Source organism: Antechinus flavipes, chromosome 3 (genome assembly GCF_016432865.1).
Source record: "Antechinus flavipes isolate AdamAnt ecotype Samford, QLD, Australia chromosome 3, AdamAnt_v2, whole genome shotgun sequence".
Lineage (NCBI taxonomy): Eukaryota > Metazoa > Chordata > Mammalia > Dasyuromorphia > Dasyuridae > Antechinus > Antechinus flavipes.
The window spans coordinates 16,942,889-16,966,452 of NC_067400.1; the positions used below are offsets into that span (position 1 = coordinate 16,942,889).

At 40.4% G+C, this 23,564-nt stretch overlaps 1 protein-coding gene across 4 annotated transcripts in view; it reads left to right on the forward strand.

Moving 5' to 3' along the window:
• MLF1 (myeloid leukemia factor 1) overlaps window positions 1-23,564 on the forward strand; it is a 50,902-nt gene that overhangs the window by 429 nt on the left and 26,909 nt on the right. The window lies entirely within an intron of this gene.

Sequence of the window (23,564 nt, forward strand, 5' to 3'; positions counted from 1 at the left end):
GCCTTGGTTTACCCGCCTCGCGTCCGTGACCGCGCCCCGCCCTCCTCCCCCGTTTACTAGTGTATCAAGCGCTGGGGGGGAGGGGGAGAGGAGAGCCGAGGGACTTCCCTTGGAGCGAAGGTCGCGGCGAGGGGGCTAGAAATGCCCCTTGGGCCCGCGTGACGCCCCCCTCCATCTGTTCTACAAGCATTTATTAAGCCCCGGGGGCTGGCCGCGGGGTCCATCCTCCTTGTCCCTGGGTTCCCTGCTGAACACGGTCTGGGCTTCGCGGCCTCAGTTTCCCCAGGAGGAAGGGGCGGGGCTGAGTGACTCGCCCAGAATCCGAGGCCGTATTTGAATAAGAGATTTCCCAGCCTGCTGACACCCCCATCCCCCACCCGCGGCTTTGGGAGCGTTTGGCACCTCAGCGTCCCCCGCCCTGCCCTCAGTGAGCTTTCCCTCGCAGCCCTCGCTCTGGGGGTCCAGTGACTGTCACCAAAGCTGTATTATGTGCTCTGTATGCGGCGCGCACTGAGCTAATGAAGCGCAGAGGGTGGCGGGAGAAAAAAACACCGAGCCTCTGCCCCTCGGGGGCACTGGGGGACACCCCCGAGAACCCCCATTGCTCGTTACTGAGAACGAGGGGCCAGTTTGCAGCTGGTGGCGCCCCCCCATTAATGAGTGACCTCACCGGCCCCCGGCGTCAGACTTGAGGGGTCAGGGGTGATTACGCACAGGAGGGAGCCCCCCCCTCCCCAACCCTGAACCACACGTAGTGGTGGGTGTGTCCCTGACGCCGGAGTCAGTTTTGGAGAGTTTTCAGCCAGGCGGGTTTATTTTTGTGCCGTTATCAGAGTGGGCTTCCCAGAATAGGTCGGCCGGCAGTTGACACTTGTAAATCTGTTCACTGGGCGCCCCGAAGAGCTCTGTTTGCCCCGGGTTCGGTTTTTAAGAGTTTTGGTGACTTTTGACAGGTGCTGAAGAGTAGGACAGAAGGGATTGTCAGTCCTTAAGGAAGTCCCCATTTAGGTGAGAAGACCTCGGCGTGATGGGCACCAGGAGAATTGACCAGGCTGCCTCTGCCGGTCACCTCAGAGCTGGGGTCCAGCTCGCACACAGACCTGGCCTTTGTGAGCCCTGGCCGCAGGCCCAGTGACCCCGCTGAGGGCCTGGGAACTTGGGACTGGCAGCAAGGAGAGGCAGTGCTGGCCTTCGCCTGGTGCTCGGTAGTCAGTCAACAAGCAGCCTTTCTCAAGGGCCCCATTGGTCAGCTTTTCTCTGAGCTGCACAGCAATTTCATGGACAGAATTGCGGTGCACTTTAAAAACCCTAAGACACCTCTCAGAATCACAACTACTGCTGCACTCAGTCTATGAGGAACGATAATTCCGGCCACTGGGACTTTGTGTTTTTATGTGGGGAGTCACCTTTGGGACTACCATTTGATCTCCCTTAAGAGAAAGCTTTTGAAAACTTATAGAATATGTGCATGGCTGTAAATTTAGGGCCTTCTAATTTTGAAATTCCATGATTCTGTGAAAAACAATTTTATATGGAGAGTGGGAGGGTAATTCAGTTCAGTCGGGGGTCACTGCCAACTTCATCACAGGGTACTCTCACTGCTATTGAAAAGGGAGGAATTCCACTCTCACATCTCGTCGGAGCTATTTTGGGATTATAAGGAAATTCTGAAAATTTATTATCTGACAAGAGTAAGCAGGCTCAACAAATGGACTTTTAATCCCATTTAAGAATAAATACCCCAATATAATCTGTCAGAGCTGATTATTTAATACTTTTTTCTAAGAAAACAAAATATTTTGAGTCGTGCATTTTGTGTTTCTTCCTGTCTTAATTAAGTCAGCAGCAATATAGTAAATTGTTAAATTTTTTTAATGAAATGAAAGAGATCTGGAAAGAAGTAAGTTAAAAGAAAAAAAGAAAGCAACTTCCCAAATAAGTGAAAGGATTGCCTTATACTGTAGATACTTTGATAAGTTTGTTTAGAATTAGAAATAACGCAGTGTCACAGAACCACAGAATTTGAGAATCAGGAGGGACCTTGGTGGTTTAGTCCAGCCAAGGATCCATAAAAGGTAATCCTCATGCTCACATACCAGACAGTGAGCTTCCATCCTCTGCTTTCACCAGGGAAGAAGTGGATAATTTTAGGCAGGCAAAAAAGCGCTTAGATAAATTAACTGTAGGGGATGCTTCCCATAAGAGATAAAACAGTAAACTAACTGTGTGTGAAGTAGATTTGCTGCCAGTTTCTAATAATGTGGATGAGATTATTTTTATTTTCTGACTTCCAAATACACTTTTGTAAAGCTCTCAATACTGATATTATATGATTGTTCATATTTCATTAATGGTTGTTCTTTCTTTCAATGAACCTTTTAAGAAGATTTTTCTGTCTCAGGCATAATTTGATTGTCTGTCTAGGGCACAGTTTTCCCTAATGGAATACCATTTATTTCACGTATCAAAAATCAGTTGAAAAGAGGACTTAATACAAATTTGTTTTGGAATTGTTGAGACTCATTGACAGGTGTGGCAGTGTTTTGACTAAAACCACAAACACTAAAATGTTAGTACTTAATAGTCTGTAGTTACTTTACTTTTATGAAGATAAATCACTTGGCTGTTTTTCAAGAAATATTGTATTCACGGATAGAGAGAAACATTGGCTAACCTTTTGAAGTCAGTAATTTTTAGAAGAAATATTAATCAACTTAAGCTACTTTTGGTATCTGCCTTGAAGGAAAAGAGTTTGATAAAGGAGCTGGTGCTTTTGAAGCCACTCCATGGGTTTCTTGCCGCACAGAGGAGAGACTTTCAGATGGACAGAAGAGAGGTGCCCTAGGAACGGGTATCCTGATCAGCCAGGCTGCCAAGGGGATGCTCCCCCTGACTCGGCCTTCACCTGCTGGAGACGGAAGACTTGGGAACGAGCTTGGCCCGTCTCGAGGGAGCTGGTGTTTGCCCCCATAAATCACAGTCTTTAGCAAGTTGTTACGGGGTTCGGCTTTGGCCTTTTCAGTGACTGTTTGAATTGAAATGGAGTTGCCTCCCCAAGGAAGGCCAGCATCGATTCTAACCTGGGAGGGGCACTGATGGATGGTGACTCGGGGATGCTGCCTTGTAAGAGTAGAAGGCCTGGAAACAAAATGATCCCATTAAGAAAATTAACAGAGTCCTTCATTAGCTGCTTGCAGCTGTCTCTTCTAGAGTTCTCAGACTCTGTCTAGATATACACATATACATATGTACAGAGGACACCCATCCCCTTGGGAGATGTTCCTCGTGCTCTGTGATGAAGCTAGTTGGAGTAGGTCTGGGAAAATCCATATTGTACATAAAACAAATTCTCTTTTATAAAAGAGAAACCACTTGTTTGCAAAAGGGCAGCTAGGTGGTACATTGGATAGAGTCCCAGGCCTGGGGTAAGGAAAACTCCTATCATGAGTTCAAATCCATCCCCAGACACTCACTGGCTGTGGGAATCTTGGACAGGTCACTTAACCCTGTTTGCCTCAGTTCCTCATCTGTAAAAGGAGCTAGAGAAGGAAATGGCTAACCATTTTAGCATCTTTGCCAAGAAAACTCCAATGGGGTCAGGAAGAGTTGGGCTCAAACAACAAATTTTTTTCTATCCAAAATATATTTGATATATTTTTACATTTGGTGTGTGTGGGTGTAAAGATGAAATCTTTGTTAAAGCCCTTGCTTAGCACAATGTTTGACACAGGAGATTTGTTCCCTTTCACCCCTCCTATATTGGTTTTATTTCCAGGCTCTCAGAACAACCTCCATTGCAAGAGAGCACATAAACTGACCTGAAAACAATAGGGTAGTTGGGCATGGCCCACGCCTTGGGAAAAGGCTCTTTTCAGGGGCTCTTTATTAGACACCTGACAACTCAGCATTGTTATAGGGAGACTCGGGGTCTTATGCTGATACCAGCCACCTCCTGGTCCGGGGGAAGGTCACAATGGTCCTTTGTCATGGAGGAAAGGGCAGAAAGAAAAAGGGCTTCGTTGTCTCAGCCTTATTTCCTCCCTCAGCCCTCAGTTGACATGTAGGACAAGAACACTGGGGGAATCGGTTGCCACAATGACCAAGGCAGGGTTGGGATGGTTTTGTAGACACAGGAATTGCACTGATTGAATGGCTTAAGCAACAAGTTAGTATTGAATTTCAGGGGCAAATTTGTAAGAGGAAAATATAAGTAGACCCAACAAGTCACCTATTATCACTTCCCATGTGAGGAAAGATCTCAGATTAGATTCATTTCCAAAAACTAAAAATAGTCTCTACTCACCCCCAAAGGAGCCCTTTGGTTTCTGTGAAACAGGATTAATGATTGGAATAAGAGAAGCATCATAAGAGTTTCTCTCTTAGCAGCTGTTCTGGGAAGTCATTTGTTGAACTCCTTTCAGGACCCCAGTGAGGTTCTCTTCCTAAGTAATTCAGACAGATCTTGAAGCCAGACTTTTTTGGGCCCACATTGTTTTTCAGTAAGCAGCTTGGATTAATGGTGATGTATTTGTGTGTTTTGTGTGCAAGTGCGCAGCATGTGTGCGTGAGTATATACAGATTGAAAGGAATAATGAATGGATTTAGTAAAAAATGAAATAGCCCTGATTTTCACAGGTCTGCATTTGCTGACTATTTTCTTTACTATTTCACTTGCTAATCTCCATTCTTTTTTCCAGGAAAGATTTTCTAACTGGCTAAGAAGTAGAGTGGAGGATCCGTGGAATAGATTAGGCACATAGTACATATAGTACACAGTAGTAAGTGAACATAATAATCTAGTGTTTGATAAATGCAGAGATCCAAGCTTTAGGGGAAAGAATTTGATATTTGACAAAAATTGCTGGGAAAGCTAGAAAACAATTTGACATAAACTAGGTTAAGACCCACATATCCCATATCATATTCCAAGATAAGATCAAAATGATAGGTATCTCATAGAAATAAAGTGTACTATTGTAAACAAATTAGGGAAATGTCGAGATCGATTGATAAGAGAAGAACTTGTGACCAAACAAGAGACACAGAGAATTATAAGGTGCAAAATAGATAATTTTGATCACATTGAATTAAAAAGCATTTGCACAAACAAAATCAGTGCTGCCAGGGTAGAAAAAAGTGGGAAACTGGGGGGAAGATTTTTTTATTGCAAGTTTCCCTGATAAAGGCTTCATTTCCCAAATATATAGAGAATTGAATCAAATTTACAGGAGTATGTCTTTCCCCAACTGATAAATGAAAGAATATGAAAGGCAGCTTTCAAACAAACTAACGCTGTCTATTCAGTTCAGTAATTTTTCAGTCATGACTAACTCTTCATGACCTCATTTTCTTGGCAAAGATACTGGAGTAGTTTGCCATTTCCTTCTCCAGGTGATTTTACAGATTGGGAAATTGAGGCAGATAGGATTAAGTGATCTGTGTGACTAGGGTCACACAGCTAGTAAGTGTCTTAGTAAGGCTGGATTTGAACGTAGATTCCTGACTCCAGGCCTAGTGCTCAGTCTATTGCACTCATAAGCTACCCCTAAGATGTCCATAATTACATGAAAAAATGTTGGTTAGAGAAATGCAAATTAAAACAACTCTAAGTTACCACCTTGCTTCTATCAGATTGGCTAATATGAACAGAAAAAGAAAATGACAAATGTTCAGGGGGATATAGGAAAACTGGGACACTACTGCCCTTTTAGTGGAGTTGTGAACTGATTCATTTGCAATTCTGTCCTATAGGCTCTAAAGCTGTGTATACCTTTTGATCCAGTAATCCCACTACTGGGACTGTATCCCAAAGAGACCAAAGAAAAAGAAAGATGTCCTATTTTTACACCCCCCCCAAATCTCTTTGTGATGACAAAGAATTGGAAATTGAGGTGATACCTATCAAATGGGGAGGGGCTGAAAGTTGCAGTTTATGATTGTGATGGAATACTATTGTGCTGTAAGAAATGATGAGCAGGACGCTCAGAAAAACCTGGAAAAACTTAGATGAACTGATGCAAAGTGAAGTAAGCAGAATCAGGAGAACGTTGGACACAGTTATAGCAACATTGTGCAGTGATTGCCAGTGAATGGCTTAGCTATCATCAGCAATACAGTGATCCAGGACAATTCCAAAAGGCTCGTGATGAAAAATTCTACCCACTGATGGAGTCTGCAGGTGGAAGCAGACTTTTTCAACTTTATTTTTCCTGGGCTTTTTTGTTCTCTTGTAACATATGACTGATACAGAAAACATGTTTTGCGGGACTGTATATGTGTAATCTATATCAAAATGCTTGTCCTTCTCAATGAGAGGGGAAAGGAAGAGAACTTGGAACTCAAAAAGTATTTTTAAGAATATCACAAATGGCTTTTACATGCAGTTGGGAAAAAATAAAGTAAAAAACATTCTTAGGGAAAAAATATGTGGAATGGGTGTCAGAATGGCCAAGAGGAGTGATCAAGTGGACTGGGTCCAAACTCTTTTTTTGTGGCTCTCCTCATTTTGTCTTGATTTGAACTCTTCATCTCAGCATTTTAGGTACTTCTGTGAGAATAAGGAAAGCTGAGGTGAGATCGATCATTAGTCATTTCATCTGCTTTAATATTCTTACTATTAAATGCATTCTTTAAAATAATTATTGTAATAACATTTATAGAACAAGCACTTTAAAGAACCACTTTACCTATGTTTATCTCCTCTGAGCTTCACCACAACCCTGGGAGGTAGATGCTATCATTATCTACATTTTAAAGATGAGGAAACTGAGCCAGGTGAAAGTGAAGTGATTTGCCCAGTATCACACTACTTATGTCTGAGATGGGATTTGAACTCTGGTTCCTAGCTGCCTCTGGGCCGAAAGTCCAGGAATGATTACCTACTAGAGGCAAACTCAATAAGAATAGAAGGACCATTTGGGAAGTGGCCAGGGAAGGAACCTCTGCGGGGGGGTAGCCTGGCTCTTGGGCCTCTGGGTCCCTGAGTGGTGTTTCAGGAGGAAATCGTGGGAGGTGCGTTTGAGTCAGGCACGAAAGTTGGGCTCTGAAGACTGACAGGAGAACATTCAGGAGAACTGGGCAGCTTTGCTCCTTCCAAAAAGACAAGCTCTGGGCTCTTGGTTTCACATGGGATCTGACTCCAGAAATCCCTCAGGAGCTTAAGGTGTGCTATGTGTCAGGTGAGGGGGGCCTGGGAGAATGAAGGGCAAGGAGCTGGCCAGCTGGCCACCTTCGAATGTCCCGATGTTTGTTTGACCAGTGAGCAGAGGTTAAGCACACAGAGAAATTGTGGCAAAACCTTGGAAGAATGTTTGGAGCGCCAGGAGACCCTGCCTCTGTGCGCACTTCCCTTTGAACCTGCCATGGCCTGGAGAACGTCGAGGTTGGGGGGCAGGAGGCTGCAAAGACAGGAGAGGAGGAGCCCGGAGGGAGAGAAAAGAAGGCCGCAGGAGGGAAGTGATGGAGAATCAGGAACGAGAAGACCTTTCATCGTCAGTTTACAATGAATCCTAGAGATAACAGGGAGCCACTGGAGCTTATTGAGAGAATCAGCAGCATTTAGGAAATGCTACCTAGTTAGCAACCCAACACGGGCCTGAAAAGAATCTTTTGGATTTGGGGAAACTTCAATAATAAAAATTTTCCAGTAAGTTGCATTAACTTGAACCAGCCGCATTCATACTTTTGAATCCCAGTGCTCCCAAAAAAATCTCCTCAAATATCTTGGTGTCCTCCAGGTCCTGTCTCCCTCAGTGTCTACCTGTGTCTCAGCCATTCAGAAGATGCAGCACTCATTTCATTTGTTTACAATCACTATGCAGTCATCTACCTTTCAGAATAATTTAAGGCACTGATTTTTTAAAAATGTAGATTCTTTGGTTTGAATTCTTGGACCCTCAGAGATAAAAATCTCTATTGAGTGCGGCAGCCTCAATCCTGTGAATTTTGTATCCCTGACCACCGCCGGATCCACTCGGTCCATTTGTGCCTATCTCTTCCAGACAGCTCTCACTCACATCCTCCCTCCTACAAGTTTGCTCAGCAGCTTTTCCCAAGAAAACTGGGGGGCTGGGAGTTTTCCTGAAGTGGCCAGGATTCTGTGGGAGCCCCAGAGCCCCAGTGACTGGCCCATCTTCCCTTTGGGTGATGATTTTCTCCAGGGATGGTTCTTGGGGGGAGCCCTCAGCTGTATGTCTGCATATATTCCTCACCATTTTGTGGTTCGTGGGGCTTTTGCCCCCCATTCTCTTGATAGTTTGTTTCCTTCACCGTTTTTGTTCTCTGGATCTGGAGGCAGCGGCCTTGGGGTGCACAGTGTTGCCCTTCTGTTTATTGTGGGACCTCAAGCAAACCATCTCACCTGTCAGGCCTGTTTTCTCATCTGTAAAGTTTAAGGGTTTGGACCAGATCCCCTGAGGGATCCCAGCAGCTGCTGTCCAGCAGGGACTCCAGGATGTGATGTCAGCTCTCCGCTCTGGCCCCTGATACTCGAGCTGAGTGCCGGCACTCATGACTTCTGCCTCCCTCTTTATCATCTCTTTGGCCCTATATTGATATTATTCATTAAGCCACCGCGGGAAATCTGACAATCACTGTCAGTGACCCCATTGGAGATTTTCTTGGCAGAGGTCATGGAGAGCTTGGCCATTTCCTTTTCCAGCTCATTTGACAGATGAGGAAATTGAGTCAGAGGGTGACAGGACCTGCCCAGGATCCACAGCCAGGAAGTGTCTGAGGCCTGACTCCGGCCGGCCTGGTGCTCTGGCACCACTTCAGTAGGTTGGAATCGTCTGCAATCCCTCTTTATACTTTTCATTTTCTAGCTTGTCTGACGTATACACAGAGAGAACGCTCACTTGTCACAAGTTGCTTTCTGCCAGTTAAAGTGAGACCTTGGTGCTACTCTCAGGGGATCTCGAAGGCCCCGTCCCCTCAGTCGTGGCTTCTGAACAGCCGGTGCTTCCTTATGTCATGGCACCTTTGTGTTGGGGTTTGTTCTGTTAGCGTTCTGTCAAGGCAGGCCAGGGAAGAAGGAGCTTGGCAAGGTTTGGCCCGCCGTGGGAGCCCATGGACAAGCAGGTCGGTGCTGGTTAATGGACTGTGTGTCTGCTGATCATGGACCAGCCTCTTAAGTGGGAGATCTGGCTTCCCCATCAGTCAGTCACAAGACAGGGGGGCAGAAAAGGGCTTTATCAGTGACTACTGTTGAGTTCCACAAGTATTTTAAGTGGCTTTTGTCACTGCAGGCAATGCGAAGATGAGATTGAGCAGCATCGACTTTGGGGAAAGTGAGACAGATAGATAAAAGAGGTTGGGAAAAAAATTTGAGGATGAGAAAAAAGTGGTCTTGAAAAATTGTTTTTTTCCAAGGGGGGGACCATAGTGAGGGAAGGTTTGAGTGGCCATGGACAGGAAAAAGACACTGAGATCAAAAGAAGTTCTCGATCAACAGCTATTGCCTTCAGGTGGTCCTCTTGTGAAATAATAATATATTTATTTGGGAAGGATGAGATGAATGTAAAGTAAATCTTTGGGGTGGCTGCAGCTTTGGAAGAAAGGAGTCCTGGAGGTTTCAGGGTGATCTCATAGTCTCGTGCTCACAAATCTATTTCAGTCCTTGTTCCCCTTTACCTTGGGAACATAAGCCCTCGCCAATATGCTCTCAGCTCCAGAAATGTTGGTTACTTTGGGACTGAACTAAAGCTGGTCTTTGTCTGAGCGGGACGTGTTTGGAAGTACGCGGGGCAATGGAAAGCTCTCATCGGCTGGAGTTGGAGCTGGATATGGCAAAGCTGGCGTTGTAGTCACAAGCAGGGCACGAGGGCTACTGGGTTTTGTGATTTCTCCTTCATACACGTGAAATGCAACTTCAGAAATGGCATAGGATTTGGAGTCTTGTTTAGAATTTTAATTCTACTGGGTATTTTTTTTTTTTTAAATCGTTGCTGTCTCAGTGCCTCGAGCCTCTGAGTTTGCATGGACAAATCTTTGCTAGAGCATGAAAATCATAGTGTTATTTGGTTAGTCATACTTCCCCTCTGCCTCCCTCTCCCAAGTTCGAAAGTCTTTGAATGTAAATCCTGTGTCCTGACAGATGTGAACAAATATCACCTCTAAACATGCCGTGCAAGCATTCAAGGGTGCACATATGGGGTATAGGACAGCCCTAGTCCTGCCTCAACCCAAACAACAGCAACATAAAAGGACCCCCAACAGGCCATAGGATATCTGGCAAAACACAGATCTCCTAGTATCTCCTTTCTACCTGTGGGTCTTCCTTTCCATTGAGTTCTCCTAGGTCTTCTGGTCCTCCAGACGCTCACTTACAGTTTAGACCAGTGGTCCTCAAAGTGTAGTCCAAAGAATTTGGGGTCTCTGAAACCCTTTCAGAGGGTCTACAAATTCAAAATTATTTTTATTTCTAATATAATAAATAGCTATAAATATAACTCATGTGAACAAAAACTCTTTGAACAGATCCTCGATAGTTTTTTAACACGAAGATACTGAGAACAAAAGTTTGAGAACCACTGGTTTAGACTCACCTCCTAGAAAGCAAATGAAGTGGGACTCGCTAGAGAGGTCACAACCAGACACACACACACACACACACACACACACACACACACACACACACCCAGTACAACTGAGTGCTTGAGACCCTTACTGAATAGACCGCACCTTTGTGATCCAAGCCAAGTACATGGTGCAGGTAAATAGCAGATCCTTGGGTTCCCCACACTTCTTTAGGCCATTGCCTGCTTTTCAATGCTAGGGATCCCCTGTGAAATCCTCTTCCCCTTTGAAATCCTCTTCTCTTTGCAACATAATTGTTTCCTCCTAGAAACCTTGCCCTTGCCCAGATCTTAGCGTTCTTGAATATGGGGTGGTTAGATAGGCCATGCCCATGTGAGCTAGTCTTGAGAAAGCTGGGTTCTAGGATTAGAAACTTCCTAGTAACTATTCTCTAATTCTTGAACCATCCTGAGGAGGAAACCCCAACCCTCCTTTAGAAAATTGGATTTCGAAACTCCCACAAATGTGGACCATGTGGTTCCCCCCATCTGACTGTGAGTGTGTGTGTGTGTGTGTGTGTGTATGTATGCTTGATCCCTCTCCCTCAAAGGTTGGGTACAGATATTCTTGAACCTCTCATCATTTCTCTGGCTGTGCCAACTGGGACACTTGGGCCCCGTCAGTCAGTCCGTTAAGATTATGTGCCAGACACAGCTGAGTGCTGTTCGCCTCCCTTCATGTCTACTCCAAAGTACCCATTAAGGACTCCTTGTGATGGTGGGGCTGAAAAATAAAAGTTCCCTTCTTGGACATTACAGAGAATGGCTCTTTCTCTAACTTCTGCCCCACAGGAAGGGAGACAAGCACCCAAGCACCGTCCCCTGCTCCAGGAGATGTGCCAAGTGGCCCATTCAGATCCTGTAAAGGAAAGCTGATTGGAATTTTTGTAAATTTTTTCCACCCCAGGACTTTGAAGGAGGGAAGGAGAAAATCAGTTTGCCTCTAGGTTAAACTTCATTTCTATCAAAAATGTAAATCAGTTCCTTAATTAAATGGGACTTTTTCTCAAAGTTTCTTTTGAAAAGTTCCAAAAACAAGCAAATGAGTCAAGCGAGCACTTTGAAAACAAGCCTCCTGTGGATGGCCTTGCCTTTCTGGAACGCCAATCCCCAATTCCCTTTTTTGTGCACAGTGGCTGTTTTTTATTTTTATGCTTTCATTTTTTGTTTTTTGTTTTTGTTTGTTTTGTTTTGTTTTGTTTATCATTGCTTATAACTGAGAAGCAGTGGGTCAAGAGGTGGCCTGCCTAGGACGGATCAACAGGTGGCTTCAGTTTGGACTTCCTGGAACTTGTTCAGAGAGTAGTGCTAAAAATACTTTGGCTAAAATGCTCAAGCCGAGATGTCACAGTCCTTGTGAAGTTGTGGAGATGTAGGGTGACTGAGTGTGCTGCCATTGTCCTCCTGGTGGTTCCCTTGTTCTGTTTTGTCTTCCTCTTTGTGACTCTTTGCTTAATATTGCATCTCCCCCTCATTAGAATGCAAGCTGGAAAGCAGGGACTACTTTTCAGTGGTTAACAGAGTTAAATGACTTATGCAGTGTCACACAACTAATAACTGTCTCAGGCTGGATTTGAACTTAGATCTCTATCCACTGAACCATCTAGCTGCCTCAAGCCTTCCTTTATGCATCCTTAAGTGAGGTTGGAAATTTTCAATAAGGATCAATTGTGTTTGAATTAATTTCTAAAAACTGAAAAGGGAATATTCTGTACCTTAAAAGAATTTTCAAACTAATTTAACGTCATAAATTGCAGCTTATATATAGCTGGGAAATTATCCATTAAATATAAAAATTCATCAAATTAGACAAGCCTCAAAATTTTTAAGAACTTGTTTACAGTCTTGTTAGCATAGAAATCCATCTTGATGAAATAATATAAAGACTTATTTATGATTTATTAAAATAATCATAATATTAATGTGCTGGATGGACTTGTTTGGAGTGCAGAATTTTTCAGAATGTGGTATCTTTGGTGATACTACCACTCATAATTCTTTTCAACAATTTATCTTTTATTTCTACCTTTATAATTTGTCCTGCCCACTAAACTTCCCCCTATTTGAATAAATTGAAGAGGGAGAAAAAAGAAAAAAAAGTAAGCCTTGAAAATACATACTTGGATAAATCAACAAAATTTATTTCCCAAATTCACATCCCAAGGTATTTTCCTCTATATATATTTTAAGTTCATCACTTCTCTCTGACAAGACTTAAGTAGTGTGTATATTGATCAAAAAAGTCAATAATGTCATTTTGTAAGTTCTCCTGGTTCTGCTTACTTTACTCTGCATCACCACACAGAGCTCTTCTCAGGTTCCTCTGAAATGTCCATTTCATCCTTCTTTATGACACAGTAACATTCCATTGTATTCATATATCAAAATTTGTTTAGCCATTCTCCATTAGAAAGGCCTTCTCTGTGCTTTTAACTTTAGGTTCCATGAAAAGAGTTGCTATGAATAATTTTATACATAGAGATCCTTTTTTTCTTTCACTAATTTCTTTTTTTATAATAACTTTTTATTTTTCAAAATAGATTCAATGTGAAGATAGTTTTCAACATCCACCTTGAAAAACCTTGCATTGCAAGATTTTCTCCCTCCTTCCCTTATCTTTCCCTTCCCCCTAACAGTGAGCAATCCAATATAGGTTAAACATACTTCACTGATTTCTTAGTGGTATAAGTTTGGCAGTTATATAGCTGGTTCAAAGAATATACATAGCTTATTCACTCCAAACTATATTTGAAGATATAGTTCCAAATTAAACAAGCCTTTATATTATTAAAGGGCAAAAGATAGTGGGGGGGAGGGGGAGGGAGAGTGTCATTTTTTTTCAATGAGAACTCTAAGAGGTAAGCTATTTTAATTTTGCCATTATAAAAAAAATGTATTTATACACCTTGATTATTACTTAAGGATGATTGTAGCTTTTTCCCCCATTTCCATATTTAAATTTAGGATATAAAATGTTAAAACCCAGTGTGTATCATTTCAGCATTTTAAACTTAATATGGAAATTTCCAGGATGACTGCATTCGGTGGGTCTCTTAATCATATATTGTTCAGAGATGTGCTTTGTACTCTTTCTCATTTTATGAGATATCCATAATGCTGCTTATAGTCTTTCAACATCCTTCTCAGTAAAATTTTCAAACAAATTTAAATTCTACCCATCTTTACATTACATAATATGAAGTAAATTGAAATATTGTGGACTAATGCAGTTTTTTATACGCTACTTGGAGTTTCTCCTAGCAGCATTTGATTTACTTAAATATTTTGTATAGAATTGTTAAAATTGTTGTAAATGTCATTTTCCCCTCTATTAATTTCCTATTTTGAAGGCATTAATAGCTCATTTAAATATAGATCATATTGCACTTGTTTTAGTAGCACACACTAGCTTTTGATTGCATTTTAATTCCTTAAGTCTTGGATTAGTTTTGAACTTTTACAGAAGTCAGTAGCCTTAAGTAAGTCACAGGTTGAGAATGACTCTTGTTTGATCAAATAAAAAAAGTTCATTTGTCTGAGATTCCCAGTTTGATATGGAAAGACTTGGATTTATGAAGGAAGATGTTTTCCACCTTACCCGAAACAGAGGATAAACAAGTATAGTATGGTCTTTTAAATAGAGAAATATGAATGTATGTGCATCTATATGTGTATGATTGTCGAATCTGTGTGTATATATATTTCATGTATATAACACATGTACATATACACATACATATTTACATATACATGGAGGTTTGTGTATATGTGCACAATACAGGTGTGTGTATATATACATTGTTGTGTATGTATACATGTATACATATATATATCTGCACTTAATTATAGCCCTCTTGGGGCGATAAGTGATAAAAAGAGTAAAATATAAGGTGCACAGCAGAAAACAAAACCTACAAGCAAAGAAAAGATCGATGATAGCTCAACACAAATAGTGGTATTTATTAAATAGGCTTTCTTGAAATGGAAATTTATTGCTTCATATTTCATATTTTCAATTCTCTCATGTTCTGTGCATATGGCAGTGGGTTGTTTTTTCTTTCCCCATTTTCTATTAAGTTTAAAAATAAATACTTTTAAAAAGATTAAAAAAAAGAGATTCCCAACTTGATTCTCAACTCTGTTTTTTCTTTTCTTTCCCAAATAAATGCAAAAAATAGTTTTCCACATTTACTTTTGCAAAGCCTTGTGTTCCAAATTTTTTCTCCCAATCTCCCTTCTCCCCCTCTCTATGACAACAAGCAGTCTACTAGAGGTTAAACATGTGCAGTTCTTCTAAACATATTTCGCTACACAACAAAAATAGGATTAAAAGGGGAAAAAATTATAAGAAAGGAAAAAACAAACCAACAATAATAAAAAGATGAAAATGCTAGGCTTTGATCCACAATTCAGCCATTTATCAATTCTCCCCATTCTTTTCTTGAAGAAAGTCTACGAGTCTTTGACTAATCTCATGTCTCAATCCTAGTCTTTTTACAACATGCAATTTTCATGGACTTGACTTTATGCCTGCTTGTGCATTGAAGTCACTGAGTATCAAAATACATATTAATTTAATTGGAAGAAGGTTTTAACAGGTTTTTAATAGAATTTCTTTTCCTCTTCATTCTCTGCAACAGGTGTTGGCAGGTAAGTTACAATTTTCCCTCTGTGATCTTTTTTCAATTATTTGTCATAAACTTTAGTAGTGAGATAACATAAGTGTTTATTACTTCTGGATGCATAGCAAAGCCAACTCCACCAGTTTCCTTATTCACCTCTTCAAGGAGGATCTGGGATCAATAATTTTAAGAATGATAAGATTCTTTTTGTTCAACTAGTCATTGAACAAAGAACTCAAATACAATACAGAGCATGAATGGGCTAAATGAATATTTCCTGGCCCCTTTCTTTCATTCCAGCCATCAATATGGAAACAAAAAGGTACTTCTTAGGATTTAAGGCCTTTTTAAATTTTTTAAGTTTCATTGGTTGCCAGTGAATTTATCCTCAAGTGGTCAACCTATTGGTGACAAGTCTTTTCTTAAAGTCCAGAATATATCTTGAATTATAATGATCCATCTTGCCTCAAAATATATTGTATTGAATTATTTGCTTAATATTGCATCTCCCCCTCATTAGAATGCAAGCTGGAAAACAGGGACTACTTTTCACTGTTATTTTTTTTTTTCATCAGCATTGCTCACACATTCCCTTCATTATATGGTGTAGAAACTGAATAATGCTTATTGAATTGGATCCTGAAAGGGTCCTGTCAGATGTGGAGTTGCTTTAGGAGCTGATGATTCTTCCTCAAAAGTCTTGAAGCAAAGTATGGATGATCCTTTACTAGGAAAGCTGTAGAAAAGATTATTGTTCTGGCCTCCAAGGGCCATCACAGTTCTTGAAAGTCAGTAATTCTATGACATGTATTGTCAGACTATTTTACTTTTTCCTCTCAATTTTCCATAAATGTCAGTATAACTTACTGTCTTTTGATAAATTTTGCTTAAATATGACTTTTGGATTGTGATATTGAAGATAGGGAGAAACACTTTCTCCTTAACTCTAATCTCATCAGTGTTCCCTGAACTGATGATAATAAAGTTGTATCAAAATTGCTCACACCAAGAGCTGCTCAGAGTAGCCAAGAAGACTTGAACTGGGCCGTGATGAAAAGAAAAAGGTCGGGGTCAGGGCCTCTCTGTGGCCACATTTAACGAATAAGTTAGTCTTAGAGTTGACCAAGGAACTTAGAAGTCAAGTAGCGAGGAAGTGCCAAGTCAGAATTTGAATACAAGTCTTCTTGATCTTAGAAATTTGTCCTATCTGGGGATGCCGCAGTGAGAGTTGTATGTCCATGTACAAAAGGAATCTCCAGTGTGATCCAAAGGTGGATTTTTGTGACCATGTGTTAAGACTTTACGTATCCTTATTGAATTTCATGTAATGATATTCAGCCTAATGCTGTAGCCTATCAAGATCTTCGGGAGCCTGACACTGAGCTCAGGTGTTAGCTCTTAACTACATTTGCAGATTTGCTAAGTATGGAGTTTCTGCTTTTATCAAGAGATTGATAAGATGGTAACTAGCCTCTGCAGACAGTTTCTTTCTTTCTTTTTTTTTTTTTTTAAATAAATAACTTTTTATTGACAGAACCCATGCCAGGGTCATTTTTTACAGCATTATCCCTTGCACTCACTTCTGTTCCAATTTTTTCCCTCCCTCCTTCCACCCCCTCCCCTAGATGGCAAGCAGTCCTTTACATGTTAAATAGGTTACAGTATATCCTGCATACAATATATGTGTGCAGAACCGAACAGTTTTCTTGTTGCACAGGAAGAATTGGATTCAGAAGGTAAAAATAACCCGGGAAGAAAAACAAAAATGCAAGCAGTTTATATTCATTTCCCAGTGTTGTTTCTTTGGGTGTAGCTGCTTCTGTCCATCCTTGATCAATTGAAACTGAGTTAGATCTTCTCTTTATCGAAGAAATCCACTTCCATCAGAAGACATCCTCAAACAGTATCATTGTTGAGGTATATAATGATCTCCTGGTTCTGCTCATTTCACTTAGCATCAGTTCATGTAAGTCTCCCTGGTCCTCTCTGTATTCATCCTCTGCAGACAGTTTCGTGGACATCTCCAAGTGCTGCCATCCGACCAGTTGGGAAGCTGGTGTTCTGGTCTGATGGGCATTTTTCCGCCGTTTTCTCAAGAATAGCAGCAAGCTTTCATTTTGTAGCTTACAAGTTCTTTTCACAGAAGGAAATGCTGTTGGTCTTAGACAAGTTGCCTTTGATGAAGTAATATTGCTTCTGTCATTATCTTTCCCTTCCTTCCCCCCCTTCCTATTCCTCTGCCTTAGAAGTCATCTCTTTAATCTATTTTAGAATTTTCCCCAGAAACAGAGTTAAGTTTATTGGCCTAGAATTTGTAGACTTTCTGCTCCCTGTTTTTGAAAATCAAAATATTTCCTCTTCTTTTTTTTTCTCTTTTTTGAAGGGGAGGGGAGACAGAGATATTAGGGCTTCTATCTTACTCAGTCCAGAAATAATAGCGGCCATTGGTGAGCCTCATTCCATTGTTGATTCGTGTGGAGGGTTTGGTGTCTCAACCACTTTGCCCCTTGGTTTGACTTTGCTCCCCCTGTTTCTGGGGGGTTCTCATGTGGATTCTGGCCTTAATTCACTGGGAAAGACTGGCTTTCACCCCCTGCATTTAAAGGAATCTATCATCTCAGACTTTCCCAATACTTGTGTGTGTCACCATGTGCCACTGACGCAGACTCCTTTTCTTGTTCCTAGAGTCATTTTCCATGATTTTTTAGATAGCTCTTTACCTTTATGAGTCACTTGGCTCAGCAACCACACTCAGTACTCTTGAGTGTGGTTCACTTGGGCCAGCCTTGAATTCATTAAAGGAAAACTAGGTGCTCTCTTACTACTTCTTTTCTTCTTTTAGGTAAGAACTCTATGTAAGTTGTTTTTGTTCTGTCCTTTCTAGTGTAAAGGTCATTCTCCTTGGCAAGTAAAACAATCGAAATAAGAACTGAGCAATTTCACTTTCTCTCTTTTGTCTCATCCTAGACACTCCATCTGTCTTGAGCATTGGCACTATTTTTTCTTTGATCTTTTGATCCTTTTTCTCCAGTTGTAAATGTCTTTTAAAAAACCTGTTTTTGTTTTCAAACTATCCTGCAAAAAAAAAGAAAGCATTTCAGCAAAGAGGAAAACAATTATTTAACCAAAGGGAAGAATATCTAAGTAGAAGGAACCTACCAGACAACTTTAATTTTATAAAGGAGTATATAAAAATGCAACTGGAGCAATAAACAGATGATTAATATTGGAGGGTGGCACAGCGTTCCTGGTGTTCTTTTTTACAGAACTGTGCCATGCTGTAGGATTCATTTTCTGTGCTTTGATCACATTTTTGTTCAGATAGTTTGCAAAAAAAAGAAATATAAGCCAGATTTATATAGTAATATAAGAAAGTTTCTAAATCATTAATAGAGATGTGACCATTTAGAACTTCCTGAAGTTTTATTTCTCACACTGCAAAGATGACAAAAAAGAATGGTGACAGATAGTGGAGGAGCTGTGGGAAAATGGGTACATTAATGCCTTGTTGGTCAAATTGTGTACATTATTAGATTTAGCTATCCTGGAAAGAAATTTGGAACCATGCCCAAAAAGTCACCCAACTTGATCTTGTGAAAACTATTACTAGGCCTATATCCTAAAAAGGTCAAAGGAAGAGAACTCAAAGATCCAAAATATTCCTATTAGCAATACCTTCGCAGCAGCAAAGAACAGGAAACTAAGGGAGTGTGTTTATTGATTGGCAAATGACTGGACAAATTATGGTACAGCAAAGTAATGGGATATTATTATGCCATAAGAAACAACAAAAGGGATAGTTTTGGAGAAACAAGGGAAAACTTAAAGGAACATTGATATGGAGTAAAGTTTTTATACAATAACATTGTTAAGACAAATAATTTTGAAAGACTTAAGCAGTGACCAAACCATGATTCCAGAGGACTTACGATGAAGAATGCTAACCCACTTCCTGAGAGAAGTGAGAGACTCATCTGTAGAAGAAGACATATTTTCAGACATGGCCAAGGTAGGAATTTGTTTTTGCTTGACCATGTTTATTATTAGATTGGTTTGTTTTTCAATTGAAGGGGATCTTGGGAGGGAAGGATTGTGGAAAAAAGAAGAAAGAAAGAAAGAAATTTATTGGATTTTTTATAAAATGCACAGAAGAGAACGGAAGGAAAGACCAAAAGGCATCACAACCTAACAAGGACAATTTTGAAATTATGGATGGAATTCATTATATACTTAAAAAAGAAAAGAGAACTGGCTATCTTAGAGATTCACAGTATCTTGTATTTTTTCTGTTCTGCTGTGTATATGGAAGTTCTCATGTTATTTGGTGTTTGTAAAGTTCAAAATAAAAAACAAGATTTAAAAATGATTTCTCTTTGTGTCTTCAAAATTTTGTTCTTGAGCATCTCCCACCCCTCTTGGACTGACTTGCCCTGTATAATTCTAACCTGAGGGGATCCTGTGGAAAGACAGCTCATTCAGAAAGGGGTTCCATAGAGGGTCCCACAAGTGGCCTAGCTTTTCTCCCTTCTCTATGGCTCCACTTTTCCTCTTTCCTAGGCCCTAGCACTTGGTTGTCATCCTGTGTGAAATGGAGACGTCAGGAGTGTCTGAATGAGAACTGAGATTGTGGGCAGCAATATGGCAGATGGGGTCACTTCAGTGCCCCTTTCTTGTCCTCCTCTAGGTGCTGCTGTGGGGAGCAGGGGCAGCCTCATTTCACTTTTGTAATTAATCCTGAAAAAGACCTGTTGTCAGTATAGATGATGGTGACGTCATTTGTTTTGTGATATCTCTTAGAGACCAGAGTCAACAGTGCTTCGTTAGGAGTAGCTCTTGGTCCAATGGGCCACAGCATTGTGTCATTCTGCTTTTGCTTCTGCTCAGCCCTTTGGGTTTAAAGACCTTTCCTCTTCTCCTTCAGGTTTCTTTTTCCCATCTCTTCTTTGATTCTGTCCAGGTTATCCAAATTAATCTCCTTCTGTTTGTGTGCAGACCCTACACTGGTGACTTATCCTAGCTCAGAGTCAAACTCTCTCACTGTCTTACCATGTGACACTGAGCAACAAATTGTCCAGGATCTGAGTGTCCCTAATTAGCTGCCATCACCAGGGATGAGCTAGCAGGCAATCAGTTCTTTGATCATAGCATCTCCCAAAACAAGCCCAAAATGGCGCCAAGTATTGTGCAGTCCCTTTCTCATTTGACAGCTTCATTAAGAGATTGGTAAAAAAGATTAGACCAAGTACGAGTGTTACTATAAATAAATGATAGTTTAACTATAGGTTTTCTAAATGTGAGATTGTTGTACAGTGACTAACTCATTGATATATACTATATATTCTTAGAAAAACTGAAAGACATCAATATTTTTCTTCTAAATCAAACCAGAAATTAATAGGAAGATCTAACCAAGTGGAAGGATAATTTAGAGGTTCTCTTTAGAAAGGGAAACAACAGTGTTTATTGAGTCACAGATTTTGAAAAGCTAATAAGTAGCTGTAACCCATAAACCCCATACTTTGCAGATGAGGCAGCTAATTCCTGCTGAGGTCACTGGGAGCTAATAGTATACTTTTTCACATTAATTGCTAAAAGGAAGTTTGTCCCACATCCTAGGTGCATATGATTGATTTTTTAAAGACAAAATACAGGACTTGACATTCACTGCTTTTAATTTTTTTTTTTTTGCTTTGTTTTGTCCCAGCCAACCATCCTAGACTTTTTTGCTCTGTTGACAAGAGCATTACCCTTGCTTCTCCCCTAAATATCTTATGTGGTTGATTTTTGTCTACTAAACAACAGGCTTTATCCTTGTTATTTGTCTAATTATTTTGAACCAGACAGCTATTTGGTTTAAATTCAGCATTCATTTGTCAGAGCTATAGTATTGTTTATCAACGTCATTGTGCCATCTGTTCATCTGATGGGTGTTCTATCTTCAAGCCCAAGGATGGGTACTCAAGCCCATTCTGAGGAAGATTGTCATGGAGTTATTGATCAAGACACTTAGGTTATAATTATTTAACATGTTTTGTGTTTTCCTATTTGTTGCCATTCCACCCAGCTATCACCATCTTGCCTAAAGTGATATTGCTTACTAGAGTGAAACAGGGGTGGACTCGATAGATTGTCCCTAGGATCTTTCTGGCCTGGAATATTTGAAGAACTCAATTGGTACTTTATGATCACCATATTTTACAGATCCACATTGTAACTCAGATCTTAAGCCCAGTTTTCTTGGGATTGGGAGGCATCTGAGTTACTATCCCTAAAACAGAAAACAGATGAAGAAACAGATTTTAGCAACATCACCATTATGAGCCAGGAACCACAGAGGACCTCTGAGAGGAAAAAAAGGAGAATATTAGGTGAATCTTCTATATTCGTGTATATTGTCAGATTTGACCATCTCCCAGCATTTTGGGATGATGACTTGGGTCTCAGCCTTGTTAATCTGGCCTTAGGAACTCAGACTAAGACTAGGACATGAGGTCTATTGGAAAAAAGAGGAGATAGGAACATGAAGGTTCTTATACTTAATATGCCTACATCTCTTTCTATGTCAGAGGGCTTGAGTCCGGTGCTCAGAGGTTTCTTATGCTGCTCCTTCAGTTGACCAGTGGGGGGAACCTGAGGCTCAGAGGGTCATTGCTCACTTACTGCAGTCAGCAGTTAATAAGAATGGCAGACAGAGCTCTGGGATTTAATCTCGGGTCCTCTTATTCTAAGTTAAACTCCAGCCTTGGGATTTAGCACCATGGAAGTAAATGAAGTTCTCGAAAAGACCTTTCATACACTTTTCATACTTAGTGACCTTGCAGAAATAAAAAGATCAGGAGCTGATAAATTGATCAGAAGCCTTATTGCCTCCAGTTGGTGAACATCTCCTAATAATCTAAAGAGGCTAAACATGGTGAGTAAATACTGAACAAAATGCAAAGAAATTAAATCATATTACAGAGCAGTTACTGATAGTAGGCATCAAGAATCCATTTTCTGGTATAAGAAGGTCAATATAGAATAAAGGCAGATCAAAATACAAGAAAGAATAAATGTGAAGATGAAACAAAGAGCCATTGTTTCAATCTGATCTGTTCTAATGAACCATTAATTCAGAAAAGTGAGAAATAGAAAAGGTAGAGGTTTGACCTTATTATTTCCTTCCAAAGTTTTAACTAATGCAAAAGATTTAGAATAAGTAGGAAGAACTCTGAAAAGCCCCCAACTCTCTTAATCAAGAAACATTTGTCTCTTTGCCAAAAAGGTAGGAAGATGGCCATCAAGGGCAGACATGGAACACAAACTCATGAATAAAATGCTACAATGGAAGAGGATAAGATATTAGCCAGGAGCATCATCTTATAAAACAGCAAAAATCAGTGGAAGGGAAAAAGAAGTCTACAGAAAGCTTGGCTTAAGACCCTGGTGAATTTCATCTTCCTGAGGGTCTTTGTAGACAAACTGTCAGAAAGATAACAAATTAACATACAAAGGAAAACAACAGCTAACATTTCCTGAATGAGATTTTCTCCAACACTGCATTTCCCATGTACAGAAATGGAAACACAGAGAGTGGCCCATCTAGTGCAGGCATTTCAAGTTTGTCACTTTTCCATTGCATATCTGAGTTTGGGAGAAGACAAATGTGGCAATTGCTGTTTGCACAGACCAAGCAGGCTGGAAAGCCTGTATCTGAGGGGCTCCCAGGTCTGTGGGTAGTTTGCAAGAGGTCCATGAACTTGGAAGGAAAATAATTACTTTATTTTCATGAATCTGTAACGGAAATTGAGCATTTCTTTTTGTCATTTAAAAACATGATTCTGAGAAGAAGGCTTGATCCATTTAGGCTTTAAAGGAATCCATGACACAAAGTTAAGCAACAGCTTCTAAACTCACCAAAGGATATCTACAGATTTTATGGGGGAAGAGGGAATGTATCAAAAGTATTGGGCAAAGAAAAGAATCACAGGTGGTATTACTGTCCAAAAAAAGGTAGTTAAACTCTTACAACTCCCAGTTTATATGCTTTTTTCATTTCTATACAGTATTTATGAGAATTACCTTACACATATGTTGGAGATGTAACAGTAAAAATGACAAGAACAAGGAAGGCAACTACCAGTCTTTTGCCAATCACATCAAATACTTAACCAGTAATAGAGTTTTAACTGGTCTCTTCCAGCAAGAAGATTGTGTGTATTAATAAAATCTTACAAAGCTCTGTGATAAATAAAACAGAGATAATACCTCTCTGATAATGGAAGTTCTGACACAAAACCCAGAAATGTATGCTCCTCAGAGGTATTCTACCGCTCTTGTGTCCAAATAGAAGAGATCCTCCAGAAACTCTTATTTGTTGATGATCTTT